We start from the raw sequence: 17,500 nt of genomic DNA, 5'->3' as shown, positions 1-17,500 counted from the left end.
GGTCCATGAGGTCACCAGAGGACCACGTCTGGGCTGATCTCTAAAACCTGTTTTATATTGATTCGGTATTTGATAGTATTGGTTATAGGTCTTTCATATTATTGGTTATAGGTCTTTCATATTATTGCATAGATCTTTTATATTATTGGTTATAGGTCTTTGATATTATTGGTTATAGGTCTTTCATATTATTGGTTATAGGTCTTTGATATTATTGGTTATAGGTCTTTGATATTATTGGTTATAGATCTTTCATATTATTGGTTATAGGTCTTTGATATTATTGGTTATAGGTCTTTTATATTATTGGTTATAGGTCTTTGATATTATTAGTTATAGGTCTTTCATATTATTGGTTATGGGTCTTTCATATTATTGGTTATAGGTCTTTGATATTATTGGTTATAGGTCTTTCATATTATTGGTTATAGGTCTTTGATATTATTGGTTATAGGTCTTTCATATTATTGGTTATAGGTCTTTCATATTATTGGTTATAGGTCTTTGATATTATTGGTTATAGGTCTTTCATATTATTGGTTATAGGTCTTTCATATTATACGCATTGGTGCATTTATGAGTTCCTGAAGGCATCAGATCTTTTGGAAACCCGAATTTACCGGCTGCATTTAAAGGCACCACAATATTCGTGTGACAAATTTAGAGAGAGAGAGGGGGGGGGGGTAGGCGTGGCATCAGGTCGGCTGGTGAACGCGTCTGTCTCCGGTGTGACGTGTACCGGGAGAGGCGATGCTACCGGTCCTGCTGCCCTGCGCTCCTCCTGCTGCTCCTCCTGCTCCTCCTGCTCCTCTTCCCAGGCCGCGCGCGGACTGACGGACTCAACCCGCACCCGACAACGCGCGCGCGCACCCAGCAGCAGCGGGAGGACTACACACAGAGCCTCGGTCCGGACCTCCAGCGGTACCATCAGCGGGTATGGGCCTGTTTGTCTCTCATCACCTGTCCGCGTGCACACCGTCACGGTTTACGTTAAAGGCACCGTTATGCGCGTGCGCGTCTGCCTGTATTCCCGCTGACTTGAAACATGAATTTGGCAAGTGATGACGCAACAGCGGGGTTCACTGATGTTAGTGAGCGGGATGATGATGATGATGATGATGGCGATGATGAGCTCTACGTCTGTGTGGCTCAGGGGGTGCGTGTGTGTGTGCGCGCGCACTGCTGTCTTCCCTCTCTGTGCTGTGTGTGTGTGTGTGTGCGGTGGAATCCCCCGCGTGCAAACCCCTCCTCGTGCACGACGGGCGGACACGTACATGTTTAGAAAGGGAAGTGGGCACGTGACCATTAGGAGTGTGGGTGAATGCAGATGTCTCACGCGCACAGCCGTTCACGGTCAACCCGACCGGCTCCATCGGAGAGGAGCCGGTCGGCTCTGCGTGGACAGGAACACGCAATCCACCGCGCAGAGGAGAGGACGAGAGGAGGAGAGGAGGAGAGGAGAGGACGAGAGGAGGAGAGGACGAGAGGCCGTGTCCAGCCCCCCGCCGGCCGCTGTGGGGGTTATGAGCTGCTTCAGATGCTTCCTGGAGGCTCTGGTGTGGTCCACCTTAATGTGATGCAGCCAGGTAATTAATTCATATTTAATGCTCAGTAGTCTGAAGACAGGTGGTAAGATGAATTTATTCTGACAAGTTAGGATCAAATTACAACGTTATAGGATCAGAAATGTAGAGTTAAAGTTGCCATATTTGCATAAAATATAAATGAAAAGGCTTATATAGTTTAAAGGGGACATATTATGAAAATTCCACTTTTGTAGTGCTTCTATACGTTAATTTGGGTATCTGGCATGTCTCCCAACACAAAAACGCTGGTAAAAAACAACTCACGCTGTCACGGGGAGTGTAACGGGGTGAGGCTCAGGCGCAGAGAGACAGGCTGGACAAAATGTAAATAACAAAAAGCACTCTTTAATGAGGCAAAACAGTTGCAAAATAAACAAGGTCCAAAAGGGGCAGGCAGAGGATCGGCGGTCAGGGCAGGCAGGGTGGAAGCAGGCAGGATCAGATACGACAGACAGGACGACGGGGAAAAGACACGGAACGAGAGACGACAATCGGACAGCAGACAAGGGAAAGACTGACACAATATATAGGGGGGAAACAGGTGTACGACATCAGACTAACGAGACAAGAGTGGCTGAGGGCAGGTGCAGGGAATTAAACAATCAAGACAGAGAAGACACAGAGGAGATATAGGAGACACGGAACACAGGAGACACGGAACACAGGAGACACGGAACACAGGAGAAACCGGGTGTTACACACGCGGCTTGTTGTGGTTCCTCTATGTCAGAAACGATCTGCTTGAGTGCGTCCAAAGGGATCACCACCAACGTCTACGTAGATTTTGAAGCACGCCCATGTAGGGAGTCTGGCTACATGGCCTTGGACCGCCCCCCACCACAACTTTGCAGGTAAAGTTTATTTGAAAGTTGTGGTCAGACATGAGTCATCAAATAAGTCATAAGTCATCAAATACAACGATTTAATAAGTAAACAAGGTTTAAACGCTAATTAATGTAGGTAAAAACGTTCCCCCCGCCCCTGCTTGGTCACTTACTGTTGTCAGATAACACTTTAGTTTACAGATGGAACTTTACTCATGGAGCATTTATATCTTCATGGCGTTCCCGTTACTTGCATTTACACAAACACTTTCACAAACAGTAACTTACAGAAACACACTGTATTTGCTACATACTCATACATGCACAAACTATTCACGTACTCTAATCTCTAGCACCACGATGCTCTCAAAACCGCGAACAAGACTGAGACCTGAGCCAATGTACAAACAAACAGACATGTAGAAGTGACATTCAGAAACGTCCTGTTGAGCCCACCTTGGTTAGGGCTCAACTTGGTTTTATTCATGCTGTGATTTTGTTTTTCGTTTTTTTATTTTTTTTTATTGTATATTGTCTGTCACTGTTTTATGTTGTATTGTATGGAACTTTGTGTGACGTGCTACTGCTGCTGTCTTGGCCAGGACACTCTTGTAAAGGAGATTTTAAATCTCAATGAGGCATTTCCTGGTTAAATAAATTTTAAATAAAAAAAATAAAAAACTTCTGGAACTTGTTCGGGAGCCTCTTCTTGTTCAGGGTCTCTGGTTCAAAACGAGATGGTTGCACGACGCTATCTTCATCTGCAGGAGGCAGGCAGCAGCTAGGCGAGCGCATCTCGTGGAGGAGGGGGGAGGGGGGGCTGGCTCATTAGCATTTAAAGGAACAGGCACTCAAAACAGGTTCATCTGTGGGGAGGTGTTTTTGACAGGGTACAAAGGGTGCTGTTTGAAATGATTCTTGTGGTATTTTGACCAAAATATGTTACAAACATTTCATTAAGACCCCAAGGAACCATATCAACTTGTGTAAAAATGGGCATAATATGGGTCCTTTAAGAGTTTGTGAGAAAGAAGAACTAACACAATACTCCTTATGAATGAACAGTGGTATTGATTCCCAATAAAACTCAACTTCATTTAATTCACTACACTCAGTCGCTTGTTCTGGTACCGTTAGCTCATGGTGGCTAATGCTATCTGTTAGCTAACGCTAGATAGCCGTTGCTACTTAACGGCCTTAAATCTTCTTTCTTGTGATTGTTTCTTCCTAAAACATATGTGTATTCCTGAGGTCGAAACAGAAGTACAAGTGTATACCTCGATGCAGTAGTAGTAGTACAAGTTGTGGTGTTCTCGTACTTTACTACCATTGACCTCAGTGACAGTAGCAGCAGTGCTAGTAGCATTAGTGCAATTTAGTCACATCAACAGTTTAAGTATTTATTTTAGAAAAGGAAGTTTAAATTCTCCTCCTGTAGTAGTGTATGCTGGGTTCCTGTACAGTTTCACGATAGTTGTGCCTAACAAGACAAGCGTCTTGGGGAAGGCGTGTGGCGGCCCGACCAGGACCCAGCGTCTCCGTTTCTGCCCGTCCAGACGGAAACTCAACCCTGGGCTATTTAAAACTAAATCTTCTCAGTTTTAAGGGCTCTAAAATGTCATGAACATAGACAAAAGCTTTAATGTTCAAAACAAAAAACGAATTGGTGTGGCTGTATCCTGGAGGAAGATGAGTCTCCATGAAGGCAGACGACCCCTCATGGAGACCCTCTGGCGTACTGCCCCTCCATGCTGCACTCCCTTCAGCTGGGTGGACCTGGGCAACTCTCACCAGCAGCCAGCTCACCGGCCTTTGTTCTGGACTTGCATAGTTAAAAAGATGCTGACTCATTTCCACTTGTCTGAAAGACTATGTTCCGCTATTACTCAGGATGAGATATTGTTCATGTTGTAGGTGTGCGGAAATAACGAAGAGTCGAGTGGTTCTGCTTGACCGTGGTCGTTTATTTTCCTTTGCAACACCTGTATTTTTCTCTACTTCCTGGTGCCTCTTTAACCCCCCTCGTCACCAGGGCTACGCCCCTTTCCTTAAAGGGCCCGCGTGAATTTGTATACCCCTACATGCCTCCCCCCAGAATTCACCTAGCCCCCACCAACAGCTCAATGTCTCGGGGCCCGGATCAATCGACCCGCACGACTCCGTGTCTCTGGGGCTGGGGGCAGGCCCTCCGTTGAGGCTTCCCCTTGGGTTTTGTTGTGGGCAGGTACCAGGGCACGAGGTCGCCCCCGTTGTGGGGGTAGAGCCACCCTTACCGGCTGGTCCAGGTCCAAATGTGCCGGTTTAAGGCGGTCTACCGACACGTATTCCAGGCGGCCGCCCATGTCGATCTTGCAGGCTTTGTCTCCGGTCTCCAGAACGCGAAACGGCCCGATATAGGGGGGTTGAAAGGTTCCCCGGTGGCAGTCCTGGCGAACAAACACATACTCCGCTGACTTGAGGCTGGATGGGACGTGTGACTGCGGCAGGCCGTGCTGCGATGTGGGCACCGGTTTGAACAGCCTGGCCTTTTCCCACAATGTTTCTCTCTCCTGGGTCTGTGACTTTGGGGATAAACTCCCCCGGGACCCGCAGTGGCTGTCCATAAACCAGCTCGGCAGATGAGGCCTGTAGATCCTCTTTGGGGGCCGACCTAAGCCCCAACATGACCCACGGAAGCCTGTCCACCCAACCACTGTCTTTGAGGCTGGCCCGGAGAGCAGCTTTCAAAGAGCGATGGAAGCGCTCGCACAACCCATTAGCCTGTGGGTGGTAGGCCGTTGTCCGATGGAGCTTTACTCCGAGGTTTCCTGCCACCGCATTCCACAGCTCCGATGTGAACTGCGGGCCTCGGTCTGAGGATACATCGGCTGGGGCTCCGAACCTGGAAACCCAGGTTGAAATGAAAGCCCGAGCCACTTCCTCCGTTGTTGTCGATGCCAATGGTACCGCTTCTGGCCAGCGAGTGGTTCGGTCTACCATTGTGAGGAGGTACGTGAAACCCCGGGATGGGGGCAAAGGGCCCACCAAGTCCACATTCACGTGGTCAAACCTCCTTTCCGGCACCGAGAACTGTGCTAAAGGGGCCTTTATGTGACGGTGGACCTTGGCGCGCTGGCACACCACACAGGTCCCGGCCCACTCTCGTACGTCCTTCTTCAGCCCGTGCCAGACAAACTTTGCTGCCACCAACTTCTGTGACGCCTTCGTGCCAGGGTGTGACAGCCCATGCACCGTCTGGAACACCTGTCGCCTCCAGCCGTCGGGAACCACCGGCCGTGGCTGGCCTGTGGAGACGTCGCACAGAAGCGTTGTGCCGGTCTCGCCAAACGGAACGTCCTCCAACCGCAGCCCCGTCTCTGCCGTCCTCAATCCGAGAACGCCTGGGTCTGTAATCTGCTCCTCGGCCATCTTGCTGTAGTCCAATCCCAACTGGACAGCCCCGGTGACGGCCCTGGAGAGGCAGTCTGCGACCAGGTTCTCCTTGCCTGCGACATGCTGCAGATCTGTCGTGAACTCTGATATGTAGGCAAGCTGGCGCTGCTGCCGCGCAGACCACGGTTCGGCGCTCTTCCTCATGGCAAACGTCAGCGGTTGTGGTCCACATACGCGGTGAACTGCCGAGCCTCCAGCAAGAACCGGAAATGCCGAATGGCCAGAAAAAGGCCGAGGAGTTCTCGGTCGAACGTACTGTACTTCCGCTCATTCGGGCGCAACTGCCGGCTGAAGAAAGCGAGCGGTTGCCACGCCCCCTTCACCCACTGCTCGTGCACGGCGCCCACCGCGTAGTCCGAAGCGTCCGTGGTGATGGCAATCGGAGCTTCAGGGGACGGGTGTGCCAACATTGTTGCCTCTGCCAGAGCCATTTTAGCGTCCACGAACGCCCGTTCCCGTTCTTCGGTCCAGTCCACCATCTTTTTGCTGGCCTTGTCCTTCAGGGCCTCGTATAGGGGCCGCATCAACTGGGCTGCTCGGGGGATAAAGCGGTGGTAAAAATTGATCATGCTTAAAAACTCTTGCAGGGCCTTCACTGTGAGTGGACGCGCAAAATTACTGACTGCCTCCACCTTTGATGGGAGGGGAATCGCCCCGTCCTTTGTGATGCGATGTCCCAGAAAGTCAATGGTGGATAATCCAAACTGGCATTTAGCCGGGTTGATGATCAACCCATGCTGGCTGAGGCGATCAAACAGTATCCGAAGGTGAGACATGTGCTCGGCCCTTGATGTACTGGCAACCAGTATGTCGTCCAAGTAGACAAACAGAAAAGGCAGGTCCCTCAGCACCGTGTCCATCAGGCGCTGGAATGTCTGCGCTGCATTCTTGAGTCCGAAAGGCATCCTCAGGAACTGGAACAGGCCGAACGGAGTGATCACCGCCGTCTTGGGGACGTCCGCTGGCTGAACAGGCACCTGGTGGTAACCTCGCACAAGGTCTACTTTTGAAAACACCACGCTATCCGACAAGTGGGCAGAAAAGTCTTGAATATGTGGAACCGGATACCGATCCGGAACCGTTGCGTCATTGAGCCGGCGGTAATCTCCACACGGGCGCCACCCGCCCCCAGGCTTTGGTGCGATATGCAGGGGTGAAGCCCACGGACTGTTGGAGCGGCGAATAATGCCCAGGCGCTCCATGTTCTCGAACTCGGCCTTGGCGATGGTGAGCTTCGCCGGGTCCAGGCGCCGGGCCCGGGCATGTACCGGCGGGCCAGTGGTAGAGAGGTGATGCTCCACCCCGTGTCTGACCGTGGAGGACGAGAAGGTGGGCTGCGTGAGGTCCGGGAACTTGGCCAGCAGCTGCAGAAACTCCTCATCCACCGTTAGCATGCTAGCTAATCCGGTAGAGCCAGCTCCACTTAATGTACATGGGTAAGAGCTAAATGTTACCGCATTTATCAGGCGGCGGCCCTTTACGTCCACCAATAATCCATGAGCGCAGAGGAAATCCGCGCCCAGCAGGGGAACGGCAATCTTGGCAGTGACGAAGTCCCAGCTGAAACGCTGCCCCGTAAAGGACAGCTCCAGGCACCGCGTCCCAAACGTGCGTATGGGGGTACCGTTAGCTGCTTCTAGGGGGGGGCCCTGCCCGCCGGTCAGCATGTCCACCCGCGATGCAGGCACCACGCTCCTCTGCGCACCCGTGTCGCAGAGAAAGCGCCGCCCGGAAATGTCGTCCTTGATGAACAGCAGCCTGCCTTCCCGACCGACGCTCATGGCTGTTACTGAGCGCCGGCTCTGGCATTTCCCGTCCCGCTGAAACTGCACGGAGATTTGCAGCGTGTAGCCTTCGGCCCAAACCTAGCATGGTAATAGCACATGCCGGTAGATCTCTGCCGTTGGCTCGCTGCTGTCGCTGTGGCAACGACATCCGTCTCTCCCGGCAGCCATGCCGTGGGTTGAGTCGGCCTCAGCGCCGCCGTATAGCTCTGTTGGCCAGCCAGAAAAAACTTATCGGCCTCTTCGGCTAACTCCCGACAGTCGGTGATCGCGGTGTTGGCCAACGCGGCTCGCACCGGCAGGGGTAGCTGCCGCAGAAATAGTTCTTGAAAAAGAAAGTCCGGTCTGTGCCGTCCCAGCAGAGCTAACATTGTGTCCATGAGCTCTGACGGCTTGCTGTCGCCGAGGCCGTTCAGTCAGACAGCCCGAAGATCTTCAGCAGCCGGTCTTTCAACCGAGCGTACTTGCCCCTCTCCGGTGGATCTTCCAGGATGCTCGCCACTCGGCCCGCTGCAGAACTGCCGAGGGCCGCCACGACATAGTCGTACTTGGTGGCGTCCGCTGTAATGTCTTTTAAGGCAAACTGAGCTTCAGTTTGCGCAAATCACACCGATGCCTGCGTCTCCCAAAACTCTGGTAGCTTCAGCGAAACTGCATGTGTCGTCATCTTCTCTCCGGAAACGTCCATGAGAAATCAGGGTCACCAATGTAGGTGTGCGGAAATAATGAAGAGTCGAGTGGTTCTGCTTGACCGTGGTCGTTTATTTTCCTTTGCAACACCTGTATTTTTCTCTACTTCCTGGTGCCTCTTTAACCCCCCTCGTCACCAGGGCTACGCCCCTTTCCTTAAAGGGCCCGCGTGAATTTGTATACCCCTACAATGTAAACAAGGGATTCTGTTGGAGGAGGCCTTATTCTGAAGGGAGCTTCTTCAGACGAAAACATCGCGGATATCAGGTTGTAGGAGCATTCTTTGGATACCCAGCTCATTGTGAATATGCGTGTTGATGGGGGCTTTCACCTTGGCGGCACGCGGCCGTTTCCTGTGTACGATCTTCAGCTCAGAGCGTTGTACAAACTCGCCGATGGTTCGCCAAACGGGACTCGAGATCCTTCCCCACAGAGACTTTCACATTTTAAATAAATACAAAAGCGGTTGTTCTTGGTCTATGAGAGAAGCCTGTAGCTCGTCAGAGATCAGCACCCAGCCGCCAGTGGTCATCACTCAGAAACCCAATGCTCATGAGCAAACAGGTTGTCTCAAAACCACACACAAAACCCCCGATTGTGACCTTCAGGGAGCCGCGAGGTCGGCGGTGCGTTTGACTCGCCGTCGGCCGGTTGCCCCTCTAGTTGACTGCCTCTTGAATCGAGTCGTGCTCACCGAGGAGAGAACAACAACCGTCCAGCTCCACGGTGTCATGTGACCCGGCCTGCTTTGACATTCAAATAGAGCGGCTACAAGTGCGTTCTCTCCGTCGGAGTGTTCCCCCGTTCCCCAGCTCTCTGACACTTGTTTCCTCATTTCCTATCGCCTTGCTGCGTCGTAGACAGCAGGGCTATTTAGGAGCAGACAGGACTGCAGGATACATACTCCATCACAGCACAGCAGCAGCCACACACACACACACACACACACACACACACACTCATATGGCTCTGTTGCTAGATGCATAATCGGTTTTTAATGATGGATAGAAACGTCTGCATAATGTACGTGTGATTAAAGATTTGTGTTAACACAGTGGAGCCGCTAAAGTCAAGACAAGTGGTGTACATGATGCTGTTTGATTCATTACATAGTGACGTGCACTTAGATAAACACTGTTGAATCTGTGGACGTATTTCTGTTTGAAATCTGGTGCCACAAGAGAGTGAACCCAAGAGTGAAGCTAAATGAAGAGCTAACTACGAAGCGGCTAACTAGGATGCTACAGACTGCACCGCAGTGTAAACAATCAAAATATGAACTGTAATATTCCCATTTGTCTTGGACTTAATCACCTTCAAAACAAATAAATGTACCTTTTTGTTTTGGTGCTAATGGTCAAATGTTAGCATGCTAACCCAGTCTAAACTAGCTTTGCCTTGGTGGGCGCGTTAGCATGTTGATGTTAGAATGCTGATGTTAGCATTTAGCTTTAGTACCACTGTGCATAAGAACAGCATCTCAGAGCGGTTAGCACGGTCGTAGGCTCTTATGCCTCGTTTATACTTCAAGAAAGGACAGTTATACTCCCAGAAGGAAGATTATACTCCCAGAAGGAAGATTATACTCCTAGAAGGACAGTTATACTCCCAGAAGGACAGTTATACTCATAGAAGGACGGTTGTACTCCCAGAAGGAAGATTATACTCCTAGAAGGACAGTTATACTCCTAGAAGGAAGATTATACTCCTAGAAGGACAGTTATACTCCTAGAAGGAAGATTATACTCCTAGAAGGAAAGTTATACTCCTAGAAGGAAAGTTATACTCCCAGAAGGAAGATTATACTCCCAGAAGGACAGTTATACTCCCAGAAGGACGGTTATACTCCCAGAAGGAAGATTATACTCCTAGAAGGACAGTTATACTCCCAGAAGGACGGTTATACTCCCAGAAGGAAGATTATACTCCTAGAAGGACAGTTATACTCCCAGAAGGACAGTTATACTCCCAGAAGGAAGATTATACTCCTAGAAGGACAGTTATACTCCCAGAAGGAAGATTATACTCCTAGAAGGACGGTTATACTCCCAGAAGGACAGTTATACTCCCAGAAGGAAGATTATACTCCTAGAAGGACAGTTATACTCCCAGAAGGACGGTTGTACTCCTAGAATGACGGTTGTACTCCCAGAAGGACGGTTGTACTCCTAGAAGGACAGTTATACTCCTAGAAGGACGGTTGTACTTCCGGAAGGACAGTTATACTCCTAGAAGGAAGGTTATACTTCCGGAAGGACAGTTGTACTTCCGGAAGGACAGTTGTACTTCCGGAAGGACAGTTATTCTCCTAGAAGGAAGGTTATACTTCCAGAAGGACAGTTATACTTCCTTAAATACTCTCAGAAGGACAGATATACTTCCTTAAATACTGTTAGAAGGACAGTTATACTTTAAAAAGGAAGGTTATACTCCCAGTAGAACGGTTCTTCAGTCCGAGAGGCAGACACAGTCACCTCGTTTAAGAGTAGACTTAAGACCTTCCTCTTTGACAGAGCTTATAGTTAGGGCTGAATCAGGTTCACCTGGTCCAGCCCCTTGATATGCTGCTATAGGCTTATAGCTGCTGGGGGACATTTAGGATGCACTGAGTACCTATCTCCTCTTTTCTCTCTTCTTATGGATGAATTTGCATCTCTCCATCACACATTACTAACTCTGCTTTCTTCCCGGAGTCCTTTTGACTTCACGTCTCATAGGGTCATCGGACCCTATGAGACGGCATAGATCCTATCTGCCTGATGGATCGTGGAATATGCCTTCTACCAACCATTCATACACTCAATCATATTCATTGATTGTGTTGTTACTGCGTTTTAATTTGTGTGTAATGATTCCTTCTGTACACATTACATCTATTGTTCTGTCCATCCTGGAGAGGGATCCTCCTCTGTTGCTCTCCTGAAGGTTTCTTCCCTTTTTTCCCCCTGAAGGGTTGTTTGGGAGTTGTTTCTGATCCGATGTGAGGTCAAAGGTCAGGGATGTCTATGTGTACAGATTGTAAAGCACTCCGAGACTAATTTGTGAAAATGGGCTATACAAATAAACTGAATTGAAATTGGATTTAATTATACTTCCGGAAGGAAGGTTATACTCCCAGAATGTCAGGGTCTTGCCACAGGGTAAGCCTCAGGCGCAGAGAAACAGGCTGGACTCAATATGAAAAACAACAAAATATTTTAATGAGACAAAAGTTCCAAAAAAGCAAAAAGTCCAAAAGGAGACAGGTAGTGAATCGGGGGTCAGGGTAGGCAGGCAGGGTCAAACAGACATGTCAGGAATATCCAGAGCACAGCGAAGACGGAACCAAAGACAACATCTATAGACAACAATCCAACAGGAGACAAGGGAAAGACTTACACAATATATAGGGGGCGAAACACAGGTGTACGACATCAGACAGTAACGAGACGAGAGTGGCTGAGGGCAGGTGAAGGGAATGAAACAATCAAGACACAGAAGACTCAGAGGAGACACAGAACACAGGAGAAACAGAACAGGGTGTTACACAGAAGGACGGTTATACTTCCGGAAGGAAGGTTGTACTCCTAGAAGGACGGTTATACTCCCAGAAGGAAGGTTATACTCCCAGAAGGACGGTTATACTCCCAGAAGGAAGGTTATGCTCCTAGAAGGAAGGTTGTACTCCCAGAAGGACGGTTATACTCCCAGAAGGAAGGTTGTACTCCTAGAAGGAAGGTTATACTCCCAGAAGGACGGTTATACTCCTAGAAGGACGTTTATACTCCTAGAAGGACGGTTATACTCCCAGAAGGAAGGTTATACTCCCAGAAGGACGGTTATACTCCGAGAAGGAAGGTTATACTCCTAGAAGGACGGTTATACTCCCAGAAGGACGGTTATACTCCGAGAAGGAAGGTTATACTCCTAGAAGGACGGTTATACTCCCAGAAGGAAGGTTGTACTCCAAGAAGGACGGTTATACTCCCAGAAGGAAGGTTGTACTCCCAGAAGGACAGTTATACTCCCAGAAGGAAGGTTATACTCCTAGAAGGACGGTTATACTCCTAGAAGGACTGTTATACTCCCAGAAGGAAGGTTGTACTCCTAGAAGGACGGTTATACTCCGAGAAGGAAGGTTATACTCCTAGAAGGAAGGTTATACTCCTAGAAGGACGGTTATACTCCTAGAAGGAAGGTTGTACTCCTAGAAGGACGGTTATACTCCCAGAAGGAAGGTTGTACTCCTAGAAGGACGGTTATACTCCCAGAAGGAAGGTTATACTCCGAGAAGGAAGGTTATACTCATAGAAGAAAGGTTATACTCCGAGAAGGAAGGTTATACTCCTAGAAGGACGGTTATACTCCCAGAAGGAAGGTTATACTCCGAGAAGGAAGGTTATACTCCCAGAAGGAAGGTTATACTCCGAGAAGGAAGGTAGTACTCCTAGAAGGACGGTTATACTTCCAGAAGGACGGTTATACTCCCAGAAGACGTTATACTCCAAGAATGACGTGATACTCCCAGTAGGAAGGTGGTAGTTTGGCTCAGACTATCCAAGTGAACAACTGTCTCGACAATTTCATTTCCAAGTCGACCAACAGGCCGTTTTCCTAGCAGCGGTTCCCTTGACGTCTGTTGATTCAGAGGCACATCTATGGATCTACGCATGAAGCTCAGTGAAGCGTGCTCGTTGCGAGGAGTTCGTGAAAACAGTTTATTTGGGTTGTTCTGAGTCTCTGGAGGGAGATTTATAAAGTCTGAATAATAATAAACAACAATGATGTCATCAGGGACAGCGTCTCTCAGCTTGAGACCACACATGACAGAAAGCCTTTGTACCAACTGACCAACTGCAGGTTTGAAGTTTGAAAGACATGGAAGCTTAAAGAGTTGCATTATGGGTCATGTAGAACTGAGTTTTTTTGGGCTTGGCGAAGGATTTATGGGCCTCTTTCTTCTTCTATGTGTGTAGACACACCTCCTCACGCTATAGCTACATCATAAACAGCGGTTCATAGATCTACCCTCTGAATATAAATAGTTCAATCCATATGTGTCATCGGTACATTCAAGAGAAAACACTGGCTCGGTTTGGGGGGGGGGGGCACTAGCTCGTAGGATGTGTCTCGTGTTACATAACGTGAAGCATGCTCTCGGGCTCTGAAAACATACGCAACCCATCTGTGAACGATGGTTCTTCTTAGTGGTTAGATGTGATGTGCCCATAGCCCTCCTCCTCATAACTCACCACCCAACAGCTCCGTCTGGGTTCCAGGGGCTAAGAATACATCTTTCTTTAAACAGGTTGGAGATGTAAAAATAGTGTGAGTTTTGTCACGAGGCCGTAATTCATCACCAGAGTTCATCTGCACTCGGAGTATATTTAGCCCTCAGTTCATTTGTTTCTGAAGGAGACTCATCTGACTCTCTTTCTCGCTCTCTTTCGTCTCCCTCTTTCTCTTTCTCTCTTTCTCTCTCCCACACACACTCGCCATGCTGTGGGCGGTGAGAGAGAGTGAAGGAGAGGGAGACAGAGCATGAAGGAGAGAGCGAGTGAAGGAGAAGAGAGAGAGAGTGAAGGAGAGAGAGACAGAAAAAGAACAACAAATCCGTAGGAGGAGGGGTTAATCTACACCAGGGATTCCCAAAGTGCCTCTTGGGGTGCGCGAGAGGAACAATGTAATGGTGGTCTAATGGTGTAATGATTCATATTAAACATTCTCAGGGCTCTCAAGTGTCACGCATTGAGCGTGAGACTCACGCATTTCGGTCTTAACTCACTCACTCCCGCCACACATCGTATTTCTCACGCTGAAAAAAACTCTCGGCTCTATAATGTTTTAATGCAGGGGTGTTCAAAACGTCGATCGTGGTCGCCGCAGAGCTCTGACGCCGGTCTGCGCGCATCGGGACGGAGCAAAGAAAAAGTCACTCGCACCCCCCCCCCCCCCCCCCCGTCAACAACTCTTCTCGGCTCGATGCCGGCGCGCGTAACGCTCAGCCGTGATGCACGCAAAGGTGAGCACACTCTCACTCTCACTAGCACCCCCACCCCCGGGTGCTGATGGGTGCTGATGGAAATGTCACGCTTGCCTGTCTTCAAAACTTGAGAGCCCTGCATTCTGTTGCGTTTTTTTTTAAGGTGTGGGGGATTGGGGGTGCGTGAACCCGGTCGGGATGTAGAAGGGGGTGCGTGGCCTAAAAAGTTTGGGAACCGCTGATCTACACGATCATAACCAACGGTTCTAGTTTCCATATCTTCAAGATTCAAGATTCAAGATGTTTTATTTGTCACATACACACACAGGGTGTGCAGTGAAATGAAAGTGGCAATGCTCAGCAGGAATGTGCACGGGCAACAAGTACACACTATTTACAATAAAAAACAACACAATATTTACAGTAAGTGTGTGTGTGTGTGTGTGTGTGTGTGCCTAAGAGGGGCAGTTGTGTGGGTCTATGTGGGGGTCCTGGTGAGGTCGGAGTTCACAGTCCTGATGGCCTGAGGAAAGAAACTCCGTCTCAGTCTCTCTGTTCTTGCAGCGTGACTACGGAGGCGCCTGCCTGACCGCAGCAGCTGAAACAGTCTGTTGTTGGGGTGGTGAGGATCCTTCATGATCCTGCCGGCTCTGGTTCTGCACCTCCTGGTGTACAAGTCCTGCAGGGTGGGGAGTGTAGTTCCAATAGTGCGTTCAGTCGAACGCACTACTCTCTGCAGAGCCTTCCTGTCCTGAGCGGAGCAGTTGCCAAACCAGGCTGTGATGCTTCCTGTCAGGACGCTCTACAGCTCCAGAGTAGAAGGACTGAAGGATCCTCTGGGAAACTTTAAATTTCCTCAGCTGCCTGAGGTGGTAGAGGCGCTGCCTTGCCTTTCTCACCAGAGTGTCTGTGTTTGTTGACCATGTCAGATCCTCGGTGATGTGGACTCCCAGGTATTTATACCGCTCACCCTCTCCACAGTAGTCCCGTTAATCCCCAGTGGTGAGTACATCCTCTGTTGTTGTACCCTCCTAAAGTCCACAATCAGCTCCTTAGTTTTGGTGACATTCATGATGAGGCTGTTGTCCTGGCACCAGAGTGACAGATCAGCAACTTCCTCCAGGTAGGCCTTCTCGTCGTTGTCGGAGATCAGGCCCACCACCACTGTGTCATCCGCAAACTTGATGATGGTGTTGAGCTGAACCTGGCCACACAGTCATGTGTGTACAGGGAGTACAGTAGGGGCTGAGGACGCAACCCTGGGGGATCCTGTGTTCAGGGTGAGGATTTGGAGGTGTGTCTGCCCACCCTGACCACCTGTGGCCTGGCGGTCAGGAAGTCCAGGATCCAAGCACACAGGGGGTGTTCAGTCCCAGCTCGATCAGCTTGCCGCCAGTCTGGAGGGACTATGGTGTTGAAAGCTGAACTATAATCAATGAACAGCAGTCTCACATAGCCCCCTCTGGCTGTCCAGATGAGAGTGTGGTGTGCAGTACCTGGGAGACAGCATCATCCGTGGATCTGTTTGGGCGATAAGCAAACTGCAGCGGGTCCATGGAGGAAGGGAGGAAGGCGCAGATGTAGTCCTTTATCAGCCTCTCAAAGCATTTCATGACCACCGAGGTGAGGGCCACCGGTCGGTAGTCATTCATACATTCATATCTTCACGCGCTCCTACCTGTGGAGTCAGATCAGGAGTGAGAGAGACTTGCCGCTCTGTGTCTTTCTTTATGAAGTGCATCGTTGACGTCTTCATGGTGAAGTCATCTATCTGGAGTCATCATTTGGTTATGAGCCGCGTTACAGAGGCTGGACAGGAAGTGATGTCATCGCGTCAGACGGCACCAAGGTGGTGCACATCAATTTACTCATTTTGAGTTGAGCACCGAGTACCGAGACAGCAGCTGTGTGTGTGTGTGTTATTTTGCTATTGAACATACCTAAAGTGTACAAAGAGTCATACTTATGAGATACTTATGAAACATATTTGGTTACATTAGGAATATATCAGCCAATATTTCCTGACTGGCCGGTGATGTGCAGGCTTTGGTTGCACTGTGCTGAGCACTGTGCTACGTGGTGCTACATGGTGCTACGTGGTGCTGCGTGGTGCTACATGGTGCTACGTGGTGCTGCGTGGTGCTATGTGGTGCTGCGTGGTGCTACATGGTGTTACATGGTGCTGCGTGGTGCTACATGGTGCTACGTGGTGCTACGTGGTGCTGCGTGGTGCTACATGGTGCTACGTGGTGCTACGTGGTGCTGCGTGGTGCTGCGTGGTGCTACATGGTGCTACGTGGTGCTGCGTGGTGCTGCGTGGTGCTATGTGGTGCTACATGGTGCTACATGGTGTTACATGGTGCTGCGTGGTGCTACATGGTGCTACGTGGTGCTACGTGGTGCTACGTGGTGCTACATGGTGCTACATGGTGCTGCGTGGTGCTACGTGGTGCTGCGTGGTGCTACGTGGTGCTGCGTGGTGCTACATGGTGCTACATGGTGCTGCGTGGTGCTACATGGTGCTACGTGGTGCTGCGTGGTGCTACATGGTGCTGCATGGTGCTGCGTGGTGCTACGTGGTGCTGCATGGTGCTACGTGGTGCTGCGTGGTGCTACGTGGTGCTACGTGGTGCTACATGGTGCTGCGTGGTGCTACATGGTGCTACGTGGTGCTACGTGGTGCTGCGTGGTGCTACATGGTGCTGCGTGGTGCTACATGGTGCTGCATGGTGCTACATGGTGCTGCATGGTGCTATGTGGTGCTGCGTGGTGCTACATGGTGCTACGTGGTGCTATGTGGTGCTGCGTGGTGCTGCGTGGTGCTACATGGTGCTATGTGGTGCTACGTGGTGCTGCGTGGTGCTACATGGTGCTGCGTGGTGCTACATGGTGCTACGTGGTGCTGCGTGGTGCTGCGTGGTGCTACATGGTGCTATGTGGTGCTACGTGGTGCTGCGTGGTGCTACGTGGTGCTACATGGTGCTGCGTGGTGCTATGTGGTGCTACGTGGTGCTGCGTGGTGCTACGTGGTGCTGCGTGGTGCTACGTGGTGCTACGTGGTGCTACATGGTGCTACATGGTGCTGCGTGGTGCTACGTGGTGCTGCGTGGTGCTACGTGGTGCTGCGTGGTGCTGCGTGGTGCTACATGGTGCTACATGGTGCTGCGTGGTGCTACATGGTGCTACGTGGTGCTGCGTGGTGCTACATGGTGCTGCGTGGTG

The 17,500-nt window shown here is 50.1% G+C and overlaps 1 protein-coding gene across 3 annotated transcripts in view; it reads left to right on the top strand.

The window, feature by feature from the left end:
• The first annotated feature begins 711 nt into the window (after positions 1-711).
• The window catches only part of peli3 (pellino E3 ubiquitin protein ligase family member 3), a 40,854-nt gene continuing 24,065 nt past the window's right edge, over positions 712-17,500 (top strand). The window contains exon 1 of one of the 3 annotated variants that reach the window (XM_056443326.1): positions 712-934. The gene's annotated coding sequence lies outside the window, so the exon portion shown is untranslated. Of the gene's footprint in view, positions 935-1,467; positions 1,587-17,500 lie in introns of those variants that run through there. The other 2 variants (XM_056443324.1, XM_056443325.1) reach the window with 2 other exon arrangements.

This window comes from Pseudoliparis swirei, chromosome 21 (genome assembly GCF_029220125.1).
Source record: "Pseudoliparis swirei isolate HS2019 ecotype Mariana Trench chromosome 21, NWPU_hadal_v1, whole genome shotgun sequence".
Taxonomy (NCBI): Eukaryota; Metazoa; Chordata; class Actinopteri; order Perciformes; family Liparidae; genus Pseudoliparis; species Pseudoliparis swirei.
Note: the sequence above shows the minus strand (reverse complement) of the source record. Positions and strands in the feature narration are given on the sequence as shown.